Source organism: Mus pahari, unplaced genomic scaffold (genome assembly GCF_900095145.1).
Source record: "Mus pahari unplaced genomic scaffold, PAHARI_EIJ_v1.1 scaffold_9014_1, whole genome shotgun sequence".
NCBI classification, from domain to species: Eukaryota; Metazoa; Chordata; class Mammalia; order Rodentia; family Muridae; genus Mus; species Mus pahari.
The window spans coordinates 1-19,694 of record NW_018392928.1 but is presented as its reverse complement, the minus strand read 5'-3'; the positions used below and the strand labels follow the sequence as shown (position 1 = coordinate 19,694).

The window sequence follows — 19,694 nt, the reverse complement described above, 5'->3', positions numbered from 1 at the left end:
GAGCTCTATCTAACGTTAGTCTGTGGATTTCTACATCTGTTTCAGTTAACTGTTGGAGCCTCTCAAAGTACAGTTTTTCTAGGCTCTTGTCTGCAAGCATATTAGACTATCAAAAATAGTCAGGGATTGTTACTTGCCCATGGTGTGTATTTCACTTTTTGGAAGTCATTAATTGCCTATTCTCTCAGTCTCTGCTCCACCTTTGTCCCTGCACATCTTGTAAGTAGGACACAGTTGGGGCCAAAGTTTTTGTGGATGGGTTGCTGTCCTTATCCTTCCAATGGGAGTTCTACCTGGGTACAGGAATTGGCACTTCAGGTTCCATATAATCTACTTTTATGAGTCTCAGCTAAAGTCACAACCATAGAGTCTCTAGAGTCTCCCCAGTCCCATGTCTCAGAGACTTATTTTATGAAGACAAAGTGAGATATAGCTTAGGTTGGCCTTGAACTCTCTCTATATGTACAGATGTCCTTGAAGCATTGTTTCTTCTTCTGCTACCCCTTGAGCTCTAAGACTACAAGGACCTACTGTATACTCTTCTAATTTGGTGCTGGGACTCAAACCCACTATTTCATGTGTGTTACCTAAGTTACCTACATCTCTAGCCCTTTAGTATCTTCTGTAAGCTACCTTTTATCTCTCTACATTCAACCTGTCTGTGGGCCAAAGGCTCATCACTATTTTGAACCTGATTATGTCTTTCTCTTCTCACACATCACAACAGAACAGGGCTCAGCCACAGCTGCCCCATGACATAGTATTTCATCACCATTTGAAGTATCTAGTCTTTCCAGACTTAAAGTCAATACTGGCATCAATTATAATTTGAATAAGAAATGGTGCACCTAGGCTCCCATTTCTAAACACTTGTTTCCTAGTTGGTGGCAATTTTTCAGAATGTTTATGAGGCACAACCTGGTTGGAGGAAGTATTCCATTCAAGGTGGGCTTTGAGAGATTAAATCCTTTAGTCATTTACAGTGTATCCCCTCTGTTTCCTTCTTGTAGTTGAGGAAATGAAATCTAACCTTTCCATTCCTGTAGTTCTGCCTGACAGAAACAAGCTCTCTCTTCTTTAAGTTGCCTTTGTTCATGGTGTTTTATCAGAGCAACAGAAAAATAACAAATTCTGTTTTCTTCCTATCACGCTTCTTATTTATGGATTTACTTAGTGATTTCAATAGTGACTGTGTGAGTGTGCACACCCAAAGATGTTTCTCTTTCCCCACATTTTCTTTTTAAATTTTAAAAGAAATTATGAAAATTAAAAAAAATTAAATTTATTGTAAGGAAACTTCAAATAATTAAATAAAATACACCAGAACTTAAGATACTCAAATTCTATACAACTGAATGAATTTATATATAGTTAGAATTTGTATTCAAAAAGAAGCTGTGAAGCTTCACATTAAATTTACACTTTCAATATCACCTCAATTCATTCAATTATCAACTACTAAAACCACAACTCCGTGACAGACTCATTTCCCTGATTTTTTTTCTCAATTTGCCATTTTTAGATAAAAAGTCTAATGTTTATATGTTAAATTTATATCATATTACTGTGATAAAAATCTTTATCAGATCCAAGTGTTTTATGATAAACTCTTTCAGAACTCTTGTTGGTATAATTGTATCATCTAAAAGTAAAGTTACTTTGACACACACATATTATATATTTTATTTTATACTTTATATTTATATTTATGTTTATATTTGTATTATATATCACTCCCTCATTACTCTCTCTGTCTTTTTGTGTGTGTTTGTGCATGTGCATGTGTGTGTGTGTGTGTGTGTGTGTGTGTGTGTGTGTGTAGTGAGGGAATACATGTTTAACCAAGTGTGCAGGTGGGGACCAAAGATCAACTTCCACCATGTGGATTTAGGTCATCAGGTTTATCTGCAAAAATCATTTCCTCTGGAGCCATTTCACCACGCTTTGAAGTGTTTGACTTGATTGATGTGTTCCTGAATTTGGATAGAAAGTATTTTATTGAGAAGTTTTACTTTTATGTTCATCATGGATTTTGCTCTACACTTTTCTTTTTGTTGAATATTTGTCTGACTTTATATTAAGGTATATATCTTGTATGGAATAGTTTGAGAAGATTGGTTTTCTCTGAATGAATGTCTGGTAATTTTATCTGGGATTTTTAGTTAGAAATAATGTTAACTTTTGAAAATTCATTGCTTATTATAAGACTGTCTGCTTTTTTTTAAGGTTTATTTGTTTACTTGTGGAAGTGTTTCCTTGCATATATGTGTTTTTTCTATAGGTGTCTGGTGTCTAGGTTTTAATAGGGCATTGTGAACTACCAGGTGTACTGAAAACTGAATCCTTGTTCTATAGAAGAACAGGGAATTTTTTTACCTGCTGAGCCTTCTTTCCATCTGTACTTGCTTAATTGTTGTAAATGTAGTATTACTTTCATTTTGGTACTTTTACTTTATTTTTCATTGATATTGTTTTTTATTTTTTAACATATAGAAGAAATAAATGTAATACACTAAATACATGGAAACAAAACACAAGAATCATATGATCATCTCAATGGAAGCAGAAAAAGAAAAAGTCTGATAAGATTCAAAATGCATCATTAATGAAAGCCCTATAACAAGTAGGTTTGTAGGAAACATATTCCAACATAAAAAAGTTATGTATGACAAATTCATGGCCAATATCATCCTAAATGAATAAAACCATTAATAAACTTCATTAAAGTCAGGGATGGGAGAGGACTGCCCACTATCCCTACTACTCATCCATAATGTGACTAAAACATTAGCTGGAGCAATAAGTGAAGAGAAGGGATACAAATGGGAAAATATTAATTCAAATTATTTTCACTTGAAAATTATATTATCTTATAAACAACATTCCCAAAATTTGATTAGAAAAATTGTACAAATTATAAATAATTTCACAACAGTTTTATGATACATAATTGGCTTAAAAATCTTACCAGTTTTTATACATATGAGTAACAAGCATGCTGCGAAAGAGATCATGACACACTTCTTTTCCCAGTTTCTCAAATAAAATAAAATTTTTAGAATATGCATAACAAAAGAGGTAAAAATCCTCTACAGTGAAAACTTTAAATGTGTGAAGAAAGAGATTAAGAAGCATACTAGAATTTGAAGATCTACCAAGCATATAGCTTGGTAGAATTAATATTGTGAAAAAAGACCTTCCTATCAAAACAATTTACCGATTCAATGAAATCATCATCCTCATCTCATTCTTCACATAAATAGAAAAAAATCCTCAATTTGATATGGAAAAACAAAAGACCTGGAATAGCCAATTATTCCTAGATAAGTGATGGGTTCTATGCATTCTGCTCATTTTAAGTGCCAAGTGCATCTGTCTATGATCCCGACATCTGTTTCTATTGAGTAGATTTTGTTGATATTGATTTTGGACATTTGAATCGCTACTCCTGCTTACTTCTTGGGACTATTTACTTGGAAAATTGTTTTCCAACCTTTTACTCTGAAGTAGTGTCTGTCTATGTCACTAAGGTGTGTTTCCTTTATGTGATAAAATACTAGATCCTGATTACATACCCAGTCTTTAAGTGATTTGTGTGTGTGTGTGTGTGTGTGTGTGTGTGTGTGTGTGTGTGCTTTCTCTTTAAGGGCTTCTAGCTGTTTACCCATGTTCTCCTGTATTTCTTTAAGGGAGTTATTTACATCCTTATTAAAGTCCTCTATCATCATCGTGAGAAGTGATTTTAGATCCAAGTCTTGCTTTTCTTGTGTGATGGTGTATCCAAGACTTGCTATGTTGGGAGAATTGGGTTCTGATGATGCCAAGTAACTTTGATTTCTGTTGCATATGTTCTTATGCTTGCCTCCTACCATCTGGTTCTTGCCAGTTCTACCTGTCCCCTCTATATCTGACTGGAGCCTGTCCTTCCTGTGATCCTGGTTGTGTCAGAACTCCTCAGAGTCCAGCTATCTCTGGGATCCTGTGATTATGGGATCCAGTGATCTTGAGATCCTGGGTGTATCAGAGCTCCTGGGAATGAAACTGCCTCTGGGACACTGAGATGCTGGTGTGATCAAGCCCCTGGGATCCTGGATGTTTTAGAGAACCTGGGAGTGGAGCTTCATTTGGGTGTTGTGGAACTGGCTGCAGAGTTCAGGCCGAGGTCTGTTCAGGGCAAAGACTCAGAACAGAAGGAACTGGTGCCACTGGTAGGACAAGGTTTCTGCCTTCCTGGATCCTGCTGGTCCCAGGTACTCCCAGTTTTGTTGGGACAGATGTTGTATCCTCCTCACCCACTACTATGATCCTGGTCATGTTAGAGCACACGGGAATGGAGCTTCCTCTGGGTGTTGTGGTACTAGCTGCAGAGTTCAGACCCAAGATCTGCACTGGTACTTTTTAGTATATGTACAAATTATTCAGTATCTTTTAGGTTTTTGAGTTTAGTGGCATGATTTTTCAAGTAAACTAAAAATTTTCAAATTTCACACGTGCCTGTCATAATGACTCTCTTTTCATGTCTTACTGTATTAGTTTTGGCATTTGCTATTTCTTTAGGTTAGTTTAGATAAGATTTGATCGATGTAGTTTATATTTGAAAGGAAATAACTATGTTTCATCAACTCTATATTGATTTTCTTTTTGTGGTTGTTTCCTTTCCCCCAATATCTACAGTGATGTCACTAATCTCTTTCTCACTACTAAGTTTGGTGTTTGCTCTGTTCTTTTCCCAAATCCCCAAGGTGAACCATTAACTAATGTATTAGCAATCTCTTTGGTTTCTTAATAGAGGTACTTTGAGCTTTAAATATTTCTCTTAGAACTTTTTTCATTTTATTCCACAGGGCAAATGTTTTGTTTTCATCTTCAATTGATTGTAGGAATATTTTTGTTTCTTAACTTCTTCAAGGACCCATTTATCATTTCGTTGTGAGTTGTTAAATCTCCATGAGTTTGTTTGCATTCTGGGATTTCTCCTTTCACTTATTTGTAATCATTTCATTCTTGTCAAGTAGAATATAAGAAATTATTTTAACTTATATTAGTTAAGACTTTTTTATGCCCTAGCATATATCTACTTGAGTGATAGTTTTATGAGCTGCTGAGAACAATGTACATTCTGCAGTGTTTAGATTTAGGGTTCTATCAATATCTGTTAGCCTGTTTTATCTGGGACATCATTTAATTCTGCAGATGTTTTTAATGAGACCATGTGTCAATTGTTCAGAGTGAGACTACTGATTGTTACTTTATATCTTGTAGTATTTTCTGTGTGCAACTGGGTGGATCTGTGATTAGAATTGCACTGTACTTTTCCATGCATTATTCTTCTAATCAATACAAAGTGAAGTTTATCATTTCTCACCAGATTTTGGTTCAAGTATGTTTGGTTAAATTATATCAGCAACATTTGCTTGATTTCTAGTTCCACTTCCTGAAACACTTCATTTGATCATGTCATTATAAGGTGCCGTCTATATTTTATAATAGCATATAACAAATATACTTCTTACTTTTTGATACAATCTCTTGGCCTGTATCTTTTGATTAAAGTATTGACATTAATATAAAGTTATCATTGAAAGGAATTTACTAATTCCTATCCTTTTGATGATTCTGCCATGGTACACAAGGTGTTCTTTTGTTTCTTGTTTAACTAATCATCTAGTTTGGTTTATGGTTTTTTAGATAAAATACTCTTACCAGTCTCAATTTAGGTGTAGAAAGTGCTTATCTGACTTACACTTTCAGGTGAAAAATCTCCCCATAGGAGAAGTCAGGGCAGTATCTCAAGATGGAACTGAAGTGAAACCAGTATATAAATCAGCACACTAATTTACTCAGTCAACCTCTGTTAGTTTTCTCATACAGACAAGGTCCACATGTTTATGCTGTGGGCCCTACCATCTTAATGATCAATAAAGAAAATTACTCAAATATACAGTCACAGGCTAATCTGATGGGGGCAATCTTTTAACTAAGGCTCTAAGGTGACGTTGGGATGTATCAAGTTGACTGCTGAAAATAACATATGCTGTTGTGATTTTACAGATACAATTTTTTTCTTCGGGTCTATTTTGTAGAACAAACATGATGGCCACTAATTAATTTTGCATTCTTTTCAACATACAAAATTTTTGATTCCCCCTTCAGTTACGACAAGTAGCACTGCTAGGTATAATACACTAACTTGTCAGTGGTTGTCTTTTTAGAACTTGAAATACAGATTTCCAGCCCTCCTGCCTTTACAATTTTAGTTGATGAACATATTATTCTAAGAGACCTTACTTTATATTTGTCTTAGTGATTCTCTCTTACTGATTTCAATTTACTTTCTTTGTTTACACAGGCATGAGCAGAGAGAGAATAAATATGTAGGCCTTTGTTTTTTTGCCTTCAACTAGATTTTTTTTCTCCATTATACTCATCAGGATCCCCCTGGGTAAAGAATGGGGCTGCCCACAATGTACATCATCCTTCTCCATCATCAATTAACAACCATGACAATGTTTTAAAGACATACACATAGGCCATTGTTATCTACATGATTCTTCACTAAGACTGTCTTCCAGGGTATTTATAGATTGTGTCCAGTTGCCTTCTTTTCTTCTTTAAAGATACTTTCTTCATTATTATTTGGGGTTTATATGTGCATAATGTCTGTGTGGATACAAACATATCACAGAACATCAGTGAGAACCTGAGGGCAACTTTATGGAGTCAATCATTTCTTTCTAATTTATGCAGGGTTCAGAAACTGAGACCTTATCATGGGGCTTATATGATAAGCATTTTTCTACATTGAGCTATAAAATAATCCCACTATTCCCTTTTGAAAATCTATTTATTTCATTTATGATTTTGTATTTGTGCTAATTTCTACTTTTCATTGTTCAATAAAGTTACTCTTATATCTTTCTCATGAAAATTATACCATTAGGTGCTGGAGAGATGGTTCAGTGGTCTATAGCACTTGCTTTCTTTTTTTCAGGAGTGTGTAGGGAGCAAAATAAAATAAAAGAGAGCCCATTGGTGCCCGGGGAAAGTGGGGGAGGAAAAAGGTGCCCAACGGCCCACCAGAGTTTCTCTATTCTCTGGTCAGTCAGGCGTGGGGAGACTGCCAGGTGCTTTCTACTCGACCCAGGTTGGCATTGCTTCTGACCCACACTGTGGGGGTTGGAGAAAGTGCATCCCTGATGGGGACCCCCCCCCCCACCAGAGCTAAAGCCATCAGGGTTGTGGGAAAAGTGGATAGGGAAGGAAGTTCCCAACACTGAGCAGAGTATGCAGCAGGCCTTGTTGGAGCAGAGCAGAGACTCTATGGTTTAAGAGCTTTATTACAGAAATGCAGGGAGAAAAAAGAGAGAGAGAGAGAGAGAGAGAGAGAGAGAGAGAGAGAGAGAGAGGAGGGGAGTGGAGGGGAGGAGAGGAGAGGAGAGGAGAAGAGAAGAGAAGAGAAGAGAGGAGAGAGAGGAGAAGACAAAGAGAAAGGAGAAAGGAGAGGAGACAAAGAGAAAGGGATGAGGAGCCTGAAGGTCAGAAGCTTTGGCCATTGTTTAAGTGACTATTGACCATGCTTCTCTTGTGGGGGCTGTGGAAGGTGTACCTTAGGCAGGGGCTGGAATTCCAGGAGCTTGAGGGAAGGCCTACCGAGTCATGAGGGTGAATTATGATCATTGTGGTTCAGACCACAGCTCAACTGGAGACTAGCCTGCAATTCCCCACAGGAGTGTAGTTTGTTTCCCAGTAGTCACACACTAATTGGGTCATGACTTTTGATAACTCCAGCTTCAGAGCAACTGGTACCCTCTTCTCTCTTATGCAGCCATACCCACACATACATGCAACCTCACATAACAACACATAAGTATATACAAAAACTTGAATCTTTTTAAGTGATTTCATTAACTTCAACTTTTAGGGCTTTCCATTTTCTCTGAAGCTCCACATATATAATTGTAAAATGAAGCATTCCTTTCATTGATCTTTCTCCTAAATGTTAAAAGCCTAATGTTCTTCGAGTTTCCTCAGCATCTCTTTGATCTATCTTTGTATGAAATGTTTTTAAATATACCTTCTAACTCTTTGATAACTCCATACATTTTATTATTATTACATTCATTCCCTTCCCTGATTCCCCCCATATGCTCCTCTTATTCCATAAGCATGCAACTTTGTATATTCATTTTTAAGGGAATTATTTTTATTTTATGTCCAGGTGGCTTTTACCTGCATATATGTATGTGAACCACAATGCATGTATTACCTACAGTGGCCAGGTTTACATGAGATCCTCTGGAACTGAAGTTACAGAAGATAGTGAGTCACCATGTTGGATACCCTCCCCACACCATCTCTCCAGTCCCATCACTTTTTAAAACCACCCATTCCAATTAATGCTGCCTACACATTTTGGGGTGTATGAATATCCAGTGGAGTTGGATAAACACTCATAAAGTATCCTGACTCAGGAAGCTATCAGTCACTAGTAGTTCCTCAAAGTTGGCACAACATGACATCTTGCTTTATGATGGGGCTTGGTCTAGTTTATGCTTGTACAGATTTTGCACATACTGTCTCAACTGCTGAGTTCATATGTCCAACTTCCATGAAGTGTCCAGAAAACACTGTTTTAGTAAAGTCATCCTCCACCTCTGCCTCTATAATATATACCATCCACATCCAAAATGATCCCTGAACCTTTGAGTAAAAGGTTTAATATAGAAGCCAAATTTAATGTTCACCACTCCTAGGTCTTTTATTGTCTACACCTTTAAGAGCTGTGGGCCTTTGAATTAATCACTGTTAACTACATGGCTAAACTTTTCTGATGGTGGATGAGAGATAAAACAAATTATAATGAAAAATTGTTATGAGTTGATTTCTGAGGAATTTTTAAAAAACTCATTCTTGGAATAAATATGTCTTAGGTATTGGAACTGGTATCCTTTGGAAGTAAAGTAAATTAGCATCATATATTGGATCCTTCTTCCTGAATTATCTGCTTTTAGAATTTCATTTAAACTAGCATTAGATCTTCCTAGATCATCTGTTTGTGCTTGACCGATTTTTCAAAATTTTTGTAGTTTTTACACATGTCTATTCTTTGAAAATTTAAAAAGTGAATACAGTATATCATGGTCTACTAGATTTGCCAGTGTGCACTCCAACACTATATACATTGCACAATATGTCCATACCATAAATTAATTTTTTCAAAACAATACAATCCACTGAGGCTAATTTGAGACCCTCATATGTACATGAATGTGGGACAATCCGTGTGGGCATGAGAAATATAACAGTGGTCCTATACCAAAAATGTGTGGAAGTCTTTCTCATCTAGTAGTCTTCAACTGCAAATAGATCTTCAGTGAGGAATGGGGCCTCAGGATTCCCTCCCCCATCTATCCTGGTATATTAACAAATTTTATGTTATGCAGTTTTTCTCAAGGCAACCATTGATGATATGAGCACATTTGCATTAGAGCCAATTCATGTTCAGAGGACAATATTCACAGAGGACAATTTGAAAGCACTCCACCCCATTCTCTACCTTTTACTTTCTACTTCCTGTTACATGACATTTCCTGAGCCTTGTGAAGGGAATGATAGGAATCACATCAATGACTGAGCACTCACAATTATGCTGTACATTTTGATCACTTATGAGTCTCTGCATTAACTAAAGCATACTGCCAAAAATAATCTCTAACAAAGGTAAAGAGTAGCACAAATCCATCAGTATATATACAAGTATTTAGACAGTAGCTTGTCAATATAACCATTTAGTAAAATGACAGTATAAACCCAAGTTGGGAACTATGACATCTTCAGTCGTGGGTTCTAAACAGGATTATAGTACCAGGCATGAATTGCATCCTGGGGATCAAGACTCAGATCCAATCAGACATCATTTAAGCTACCCCCAAATAATTGTGTCATTATTGCACTAATAGGCACATCTGGCATGGAACATCTGTATTGTAGCATGCAATACAGGATAAGAGCATTATGTGCAAAATCAGGGACTGAAAATTGAAAAATAAGAAATGAAAAGGATACATCCATAGGGAATTGCAGATCTGCTTCCAATCCATATGCCAAGGTGATTCTAAAACCTCACATCATCATCATCATCATCATCATCATCATCATCATCATCATCATCATCTCTCTCTCTCTCTCTCTCTCTCTCTCTCTTTCACACACACATACATACATGTACACAGACAGACAGACAGACAGACACACACACACAGAGAGAGAGAGAGAGAGAGAGAGAGAGAGAGAGAGAGAGAGAGAGAGAGAGAGAGAGAGAGGTTCATTATTCCCCTATTCACTTTGTTGGTGTGATGATTAATGATGTTATAAAGCTTTCATTTATACCTCCATTAGTTTTTAGCCAATAGGTTGGTATACTGATGGGAATCTTTCTCTCTAGCACTATACAAAATACCATTCTTCCATCTCTGTCATCAAATCTGTCTGTCTTTCTAGTACACATCACCAGAATCCCCTCTGGATTTCTGTACTGGTGTGATAGATTTCCCCCAGCACACACCTCTGTCCTTGTACCTTGGCAGTAGGATATCTCCTCATGGCCTCAATGGTAAGTCTGAGTGATAGTCAGTTTGTTAATGAACTTGATATTATCAACTCAATTTGTGTATTTGCTTCAAACATCATGTTTAATGATATAAATACAGGCTGGTTAGATTTTTCTTTGTGTAGCTTTCTGCTGCTGCTTTCAGAAAATGAAGAAAGTCAAGCAGACCCTGTGTTGGCACTTTGTAATTGACACTCTACTTCTCCTTGCATGCAGTCTCATATGGATCATGGTTTGAGCACGTCCGTGGCTGACTGTCCATGAGAGAGTGGGACAACTTCTTGGTACTGTACTATGAAGACATGAAAAAGGTGAGCATTGGTCTTACAGTCATCATTCAGTTAGGAACTAGAACCTAGTAATGAGGAAGGCTACTGAGAACTATGATTTTTGTTTCTTTGTTTGTTTTTGAATCTTTAAAAATTATCTTTTTATTAATTAAAAGACCTTTTAAATGTGAATGTATTTTAATCATATTCACCCTCTCCACAAGTCCTTTCAAATCCTCTTTGCCTCCTTAACCACACAAATTTATAAGTTTTCTGCTAAAGAAAATCTGGTCCAACAACAAGCCCTCAAATCAAGAAAGGAAACTAAATTGCAATATACAATAATGTGCTGGATAGTTGTGTGTCAACATTTCACAAGCTAGAATCACCCGATAGGAGGGAACTTTAATTATGAAAATGCCTCCATAAGATCGGGCTGTAGGCAAACATGCAAGACACTTTGTTAATCATTGATTGAAGGGGGAAGGCCTAGCCCCTTGTGGGAGCTGCCCTCCTTATGTTCTTGAAGAAAACAGGCTGTATATACCATAGTGAACAAGTCAAAAAGCAGCATGCCTCTATTGCCTTAGCATCAGCACCAACCACCAGCTTTTTGTGCTGTTTAAGTTCTTGTCCTGACTTCCTCCTATGGTGAACAATGCTTTGTATGTGTAAGCCAAATAATGTGTGGTAAAGCAAAAACTATCACATCAAAGATAGACAAGTCAAACCAACAAAAGTAAAATAATCTGATTGAAAGCACTAGGATCACTCATTCACTCACTCAGGAATCTCAATAAAACACTAAACTGGAGGCAATGATATAGACACAGTGTATGTGGGAAAGAACCTCCCGAGCTCTGTTCATGTTGCTTCACTCTCTGAGGGTTCATATCTTTTGGTTTGCTCAATTTTCTCTTGCTTGTACAGTCTTTCAGCCTCTTCTTTGCAGGGTTCCCTGAGCTCTGGAAAGAGGGAATTGATGGAGATATCCATTTAGGGCATCTTATTCTCTATTCTCTATGATATATGGCTGTAAATTTCTATATTTGTCCACATCTGCTGCAAGACAAAGGTTCTCTGATGATGTATAAACAAGGCACTGTTCTATGTGTACAGCAGAATATTATTAGGAGAAATTTTAAGCCTATTTTTTCCTTTTTCCTTTTTAAGAGCATTATTTAGTTTTACCATAGGTCCCTGGGCAATCTAGTCTCAGGTCCTTGGTCACCCAAGCAGTTAGTATATGGGCTCCTTCTCATGCAATGGGACTGAAGTCAAATCAATTATTGGTTATTCCTATAATATCTGAACCACAACTGACCTAACATAATCTCATGGAGTACAACACTGTAGCTAGAAAGATTTGTGTCTAGCGTGATGTTTACCTTTCTCTTTCTGGAACATGCAGAGTGCCTTTCTATACCAAAGACACTAGAACGTAAGAGTGGAGGTTCTCTGTAGGGAACAGATTGACATCTACATTCAGTGATTTGTATAGGTGTTATCTTTAGCAATGGGTCTTGCTGTCAGTTTCTGAAAAGCAACTTATACTCTTAGCATCAGTTTTTTTTTGAGAGAGATTCCTATGGGGACAACTCAATTAAATGTAACCCAATCCTAGTACTAGACTTTTCCTTTCTTCCTTCCTTTCTTTCTTTCTTTCTTTCTTTCTTTCTTTCTTTCTTTCTTTCTTTCTTTGTGACAGGAGATGGCCATTATTTGGGTATTTCACTTTGATCACCTTCATATGTGCATAGTTTTTAGGATGTTTCCACTGTACTAGGTTCCAATACTACTTCTCAAATACATTTTGATTTTACCTGTCTCTTCCTGCATTCCCTTCCACAATCCTGTCTCCCTTTCCTTTCCCTCTTGATCCCCCTTCCTAACCCTTGCACATCCTTTTATATTTTGTTCTGAACATTTAATGTTTTGATTATTATGTGCTCAGGAGACTTTCTTTTCTGCTCCAATCTACTGGTGTTCTGCATGCTTCATTAACTTTGATTAGTATGTATTTCTTTGCATTAATATTTTTCTATGATTTTCTTGAAAATATTTTCTGGGCCTTTCACATAGGTTTCCCTTTCTTCTTATATTCCTATTATTCATAGATCTGGAATTTTCATAGAAGTAAGTCAGATTTTCTGGATATTATGTTCCAGGAGTGTTTTTATATTTAATATTTTATTTAATGTATGTATTTCTTCTTTCATGTCTTAAATAACTGAAGGTCTCTATTCTATCTATTTTACTTATTGGTAAACCTTGCCTCTTAGATACCTGTTTGAGTACCTAAAATTTTGATTTTAATGTTTCCTTCAATTGGGATTTTCTGAATTGATTCTATTTTTACTCTGGTGTAAATCAGTTTAATTCATTTCTTTCCAGTTTCTTTGTGGTTTCACAGATTTCATTAATGAATATATTCACTTCCTTTTAAAAGGCCACTATCATATTCATAAGGCTGTTTTAAGGTTCTTCCTTGTGCCTCAGCTATGGTGAAATATTCAGTCCCTGCAGTGTCATGATTGCTGGACTCTAGTGGTGATATATTGTTCTGGTTGTTATTGATTGTGTTTTTACACTGTCATTTAGGCATCTCAGATCAGGAAGATAATAATTCTAGGTGTTCATATCTGGTCTTGTCTTTATTGGGTGGGAGCTTTTTTCTCTCATTTCTGGTTATTTGAAATATGAGGTGGCTCTATGTAGTCTGTAGTAACTACATTGGGGTACCAGGTAAGATGTTTTTATGGGTTTGGGGGCCTGAGAGTTAGGAATAGAGATGGGCTGGACACAGCAGAGGGACTTCACAAAAGGGAGGAAAGCAGGTTGTTCCACTAGGACCTGCTTAGTCAATTGCCCAGGAATTGGGCCAGTTATTGAGAAGAGGCCACAATAGAAGTTTTGATAATGAGGTGGGAATGAGACTCGGGGACTGAATTTGAAGAATGGAGGGAGAAATGATGATCTGAAAGTGTAACTAATTGCTTTCTTTGTCATAATGTGTTGTGGCTTCCTTGGGAGTGCATTCTGGAGTTGGGAGCTGAAGCAAAGCAATTCACCCCCCCCCCCAAAGTTTGGTGTTTTCCTGCAGAGGTAATTATGAGACTGTGTGATTGGACTTTGAGACATATAGGTAAAAGTGAAGATCTTTCTGCTAATAGTCTACCAGTTTCCCTGGCAAGAGTGGTATTTAAGTTCCTAGGAAGTGTTGAATTTGGGAACTGGGAAAATGTAATGAGTGTAGAGATCAACTTGAGGAGGGAAAGACCTTTGGACCCACTAGCTAAAGGAGGTACTGCCACAGGTTTTCTGCTACAGAGGTAAGGATGAGACTTGAGCATGTAATCTAGAAAAGCAGAGGGAAAGGGGAATGTCTGTTGTCAGCCTCGCTGCCTCCCTGTAGGGATGGAGAAGAATAATTTTTCATAAAAAAATTAAAGTACAATAAAAAAAATGAAAGATGAAATTATTCAAAGATAGTTTGACCTCTTAGTGTTAACTCTCAGGAAGCATTAAGTTTACAGGTTAAGAAAAAAAAACTTTCATCACTCTTTTTTCCCAAATATAGAATCTTGTACTTAATCATCATGAAATTCAGTTTTCCCTAGAAAGGAACATGACCTAGCTGTCTGCTGCACACTAGTACAGATCTCCATAAGTTTCCTTTCTAACCATTTAACTCATTTTTTTTCAGTTATTGTCATGATTGTTCACCTTCATATGAAATATTAAGGGTAACTGTGATAAATATGTAAAAAAAGTTTTAAACCAATAAAACCTCATGGCAGCAGGGAGAGGTCTAGAATTTAAAGATCTATTTTTAGTAGTCTAAGATTTTGCCTTGTAAGGCTATCTTCTAGGATTAAACTAGTTGTAGTAGTACACGGATATCATTGCAACAGTTGGAGATCTGAGAAAAATTGTGAATGTGATGCCCACCTGAGATGCTTACTCAAAACAAAACCTCTCAGAAGTACCCTCAAGTAATAAATATTGAGAACATTTTTATGAAACTGTTGTAAAATCTGAATTGTTCTCAGCCTAAGCAAACAGTATTATCTGGCACTAACATTAGTTTTTTTTTTTTTGACTTTGTGTAATATGCTTCATTTGTCTTGATCATTTTCTAGCAGCATTTCTATAAGTTTATTTAAATGTCCCAGGACAGGTTAGATATGGTTTTACATACTTTCAATGCTAGCACTTGGAAGGAAAAAGCCAGTTAATAGATCTCAGATCTCTGTGAGCTTGAGGTATACTGGTGTCCATAGCAACTTCCGTTGCACAAAACAAAAAGTCCATGGTGGGGCCCAGTTTTAAGTAAAAACGTCTCTGCCAGGCAGTGGTGGCATATGCTTTTAATCCCAGCACTTGGGAGGTAGAGGCAGGCAGGTATCTGTGTTTGAGGTCAGCCTGATCTACAAAGTGAGTTCCAGGACAGCCAGGGCTGCACAGAGAAAACTTGTCTGGAAAAAAAAACCCAACCCAACCAAACCAAACCAAACAATACAAAACCAAGGAAAAAAATATCTGCCAACCTCCAGCAGTGGTGTAGGTTACAATGTGTCTCCCTGGAGCCGAAACTGCAGGCCATGATGACTTCAACAAGTAATGCAGTTGAATTGCAGCTCCAGGTGGAGCACAGTGCACAGGAGCTGCAGGATTTCATGAAGGACTTAGATCACTGGGAGGAGGACATGAAGCATAAGGACATGGAGCTGGGAAGACAGACAAGGTGGCATTCCTGAGGAGAATTTACCTCCTATTCAAAATGGGAATTTTAGGAAAAAGAAGAAAGTAAAGCTAAAAATTATTCCAAAAAAAACCCCCCAATAATCACACACACGCACACACGCACACGCACACACACACACATCTAAAAACCAAAAACCAAAAACCACAACCAAAGAGAAAAAATAGAATAAAATCCTTCGATTATGATGCCTGGGAAAAACTTGATGTGGACAGTATTCTTGATGAACTTTACAAACAAGACAGCACCCAGAATTCTGTGTCCCAGGAGTCAGAGTCAGATGAAGATGGACTTCATCTGGATTCCCAGAAAGTTCTTGTTCTAAAAGAGAGGGGCAATAAGTACTTAAAGCAGGGAAAATATGATGAAGCCATCAACTGCTACATGAAAGGCACAGATGCTGATCCCTATAGTACTGTGTTGCCAACAAACAGTGCGTTCACTTACTTCAGACTGAAAATATGGCTGTTGCTGAGTCTGACTGCAATTTGGCAACTGCATTAAGCAAATATTACACCAAGGCTTACACCAGACGAAGTGTTGCTCGGTTTGCTTGGCAGAAATTGGAAGACACCAGAAAAGACTATGAGAAAGTGTTAGAACTGCAACCAGATAACTTTGGAGCAACAAATGAACTGAGGAAAAATGATCAGGCTTTAACATACAAAAAGAATTCATGTGCTAAAGAAGCTGCTGCCATGAGTAAGCCAGCTACAGCAGGAAAAAAAAACCCACTGAAGATCAGTGGGGCAGCCAGAAGCCTTCTCAGACAAAGACCTGGGCAGTGGATTTTTTCAAACAGGGGAAATATGAGCAAGCAATTGAATGCTACACTTGAGAGATAGCAGCAGACAACACCAACACCCTAATTCCAGCTGACAGACTGATGGTCTACCTCAAGATTCTGAAGTATGAAGAAGCTGAAAGAGACTGTATACAAGCTATCTTACTAAAAGTGTTTGCCAGAAGAGGAAACTCAAGGACATTTTTGGTAAAGATAAATGAAGCCAAGCAAGAATTTAAAACTGTTTTACTTCTAGAACCTGGGAATAAACAAGCAGTGACTGAGCTTTCCAGAAGTAAAAAAGAATTAATTGACATTGGGATGATGACTTTCTTGACTTCGCACAGAGACACTGTAGTGAAACCTGTAGATAATCCTCCACATGTGGGTCACTCAAGAAGGTTTTAATTGAAGAAACTGGCAATTTGAAAGAGTTTGTTGATGCACCAGACAGTTCTGCCACTGTCCCTTAGAGTGATCCAGTAACAGTAGCTGTGGCCGTTGGAAGCAAGGAGAATTCAAGTCAGAGCATCTCTCTGCCCACAGGAGATATGCCAAGAGCTAAAGTGTTGAAAATAGAAGCAATCAATGACACTTCAGCCCCACAAGCACAGGTGGAACTGAAGCAGAATGTGTATCAGGCAGTGAATAAGAAGTCCTCTGTTAGGCTAGAGCAGCTGCCAGGTCAGTTGACCACTGTGGTTCTGCATCCAGTTCCTGCCAACACTTTCCAGCTCAAGTCTGATTTCAAACAATTGAGAAGTTCCCCAGAGATGCCGTATTAGTATGTAAAGAAAATTAACTATATTTGTTTCTAAAATTGTTTCAGAAAAAAACTAGAACCGGATGTATTTAATCAAATCATTAAAATTTTACATGACTTTTACATGGAGAGGGAAACGCCAACTCTCATCTTTGAAGTCTTAGACCTTTTCAACTCAGAAGGTTTGACATGGAGGTGATGTTTATGTGAGGTCTTGAGAAAAAGTTCACAAATGTATTATTCAATCACTTAGAAAAATCAGAACTGAAGGAATATTCTATTGAAGAACTCAAGAAAAGATATGGTGGCTGATCATGATTAGATGTTGCTGCTTCTGTGTAAATAGTTTTCCTTACTGAAATAAAGTGTTTGGTTTTAGGATAGTGAAACTTAACCTGAGAGGAGTTTGCTCTCTTTGGATGGTAACTGATTCACTGTAAGTGCTCTGTGGCTTAACTAGTGAGAAATGCTTCAAATAAACAAAGTTTTTATGAGATTAAAAAAACTCAGTACACTTAGTGAGTGTGGTGGTGCATACCTGTGTCCTCAGGACTATGGAAACGGAGACAGGAGGTTTTGAAATTTAAGGTCATTATCCTCTGCAAAGCAAAGCTTAACCTTGGTTCTATGAGACCCTGTCTCTAATATTTTTTCCATCCTAAATTGAAATCCCAGGCTCTGTCCTTTAGAGACCAGAGATCAACCACATTGCAAGCCCACTCAATATATAAATGTTGTGTGTGAGTCCTTCCTCCCACTGTTCCATTGCCTTTTCTTGCCTAAACCTCATTCATGCTCTCTCATTTGCTGATACCCTTTCTTCACATCCCTTTTCTCATCCCCATCCACAGATCCCTTTTTTGAATCTATGCTCTAAGAGCTCTCTGTTTATGACCCTCATTTCTGCTTCTTTTTCTTTTAGGATACAAAGGGAACCATAAGGAAGATCTGTGACTTCCTAGGGAAAAAATTAGAGCCAGATGAGCTGGATCTCATCCTCAAGTACAGCTCCTTCCAAGCCATGAAAGAAAACAACATGTCCAATTTTAGTCTCCTCAAGGAAGATATGGTTACTAATGGCTTGAACCTCATGAGAAAAGGTAAAGAGATTGTCTTGCTTCAGAATATGTCAGAACTTGTTAATGGCTTGTTGTACTAATGAATCTCTAAGTCATTGTTGGAAATGTACTGAGAGTCACTGCTCATCAGTGATAGCTTCTCACAGACATTAAAGGGGAATGTTTTTATGGAGAAGACATGAGCTTCAGATACTCAGAAAGGATGATTTATTCTGGGAGACGAACTTGGGATTAGAGTTGGTCATGTCCAATAACTTCAGTGAAAAAAATGGGAAAGTAGTCATGTTTCTATGAGTCATTGTAAAGTTCCCTATATCATAATCCTCAACTCTAAAATATAAAATAGTATAATGCGATCTTTGCTCCAGTGCACTGCCAGGGAGAGGGCAGATTGGAGAGGCGTCACAGCTTCTGAGAAGGATCCCGTTTTTGGTTCGAGCCATCCTGCACCTATCCCGCCCGAGGAGGGGTGTCTGCCCGGGAGCAGTCTCCTGGCCTGAACCTACACCCAGCGCCTATGCCGCCCGAGGAGGGGTGTCTGCCCGGGAGCAGTATCTGGGACTGATTTATCACCCAGCACCTTTCCTGCCCAAGGAGGGGTGTCTGCCCTGGAGGAGGCTCAAGGCCTGAGCCGGAAGGTGAGCTATCTTTGGTCCAGTCCACTGCCAGTTAGAGGGCAGACTGGAAAAGTGACACAGCTTCTGGGATCCAGTCTTCACTGGCAAGAGTGTGGACCACAGAAGCTACACAGCTTCAGGATAGACAGAAGCAACCTAACTTCTGGGACAAACTCTATTTTGGCCTACAGAAATTTGGGAACCTTCCTCTCCAGAGGAAAAGTGGCCACCTGTGAGGGTTCTGTCTGCCAGAGCAGGTGAGAGAATCATATTGTGTCCAGTGTCCCTCTATGCAGGTGAGTGAATAATCTGCAGAGGCAACACATCTTTTGGAACAGGCCCTGTTTTGGGCCTACATCTTCAGCAAGGAGGCAGATCTGAATGCCAGCCCTCTGTGCACATTCCCTGCAAGAAGAGAGCTTCCCTGCAGAGAGTAATCTGACCACTGAGACTCAGGAGAGAGCTGGACTCCCAGGACTGCTGACAGAGGATAACTGAATCACAGGAGGAACAAACTCCAACCAGAGACAACTATAACAACTAACTCCAGAGATCACCAGGTGGTGAAAGGCAAATGTAGGAATCTTACAAACAAAAACCAAGACCACTCACCCTCGGCAGAACCTAGCACTCCCACCTCAGTCAGTCCTGAAAACCCTACAAACAAGAAAAGCAAGAATCGGATTTAAAAGCATACCTCATGATGCAGTTAGAGGATTTTAAGAAGGGCATTATTAAAGAAGTGCAAGAAAACACTGCTAAAGAGATACAAGTTCTTAAAGAAAAACAAGAGAATACTTCTAAAGAG

The 19,694-nt window shown here is 38.0% G+C and overlaps 2 pseudogenes; both read left to right on the top strand.

Annotated features, from left to right (window-relative positions):
• Positions 1 to 18,290, top strand: part of LOC110315252 — a 33,978-nt pseudogene extending 15,688 nt beyond the window's left edge.
• On the top strand, positions 15,486 to 17,502 carry LOC110315253 (annotated as a pseudogene).
• Positions 18,291 to 19,694: the final 1,404 nt, after the last annotated feature.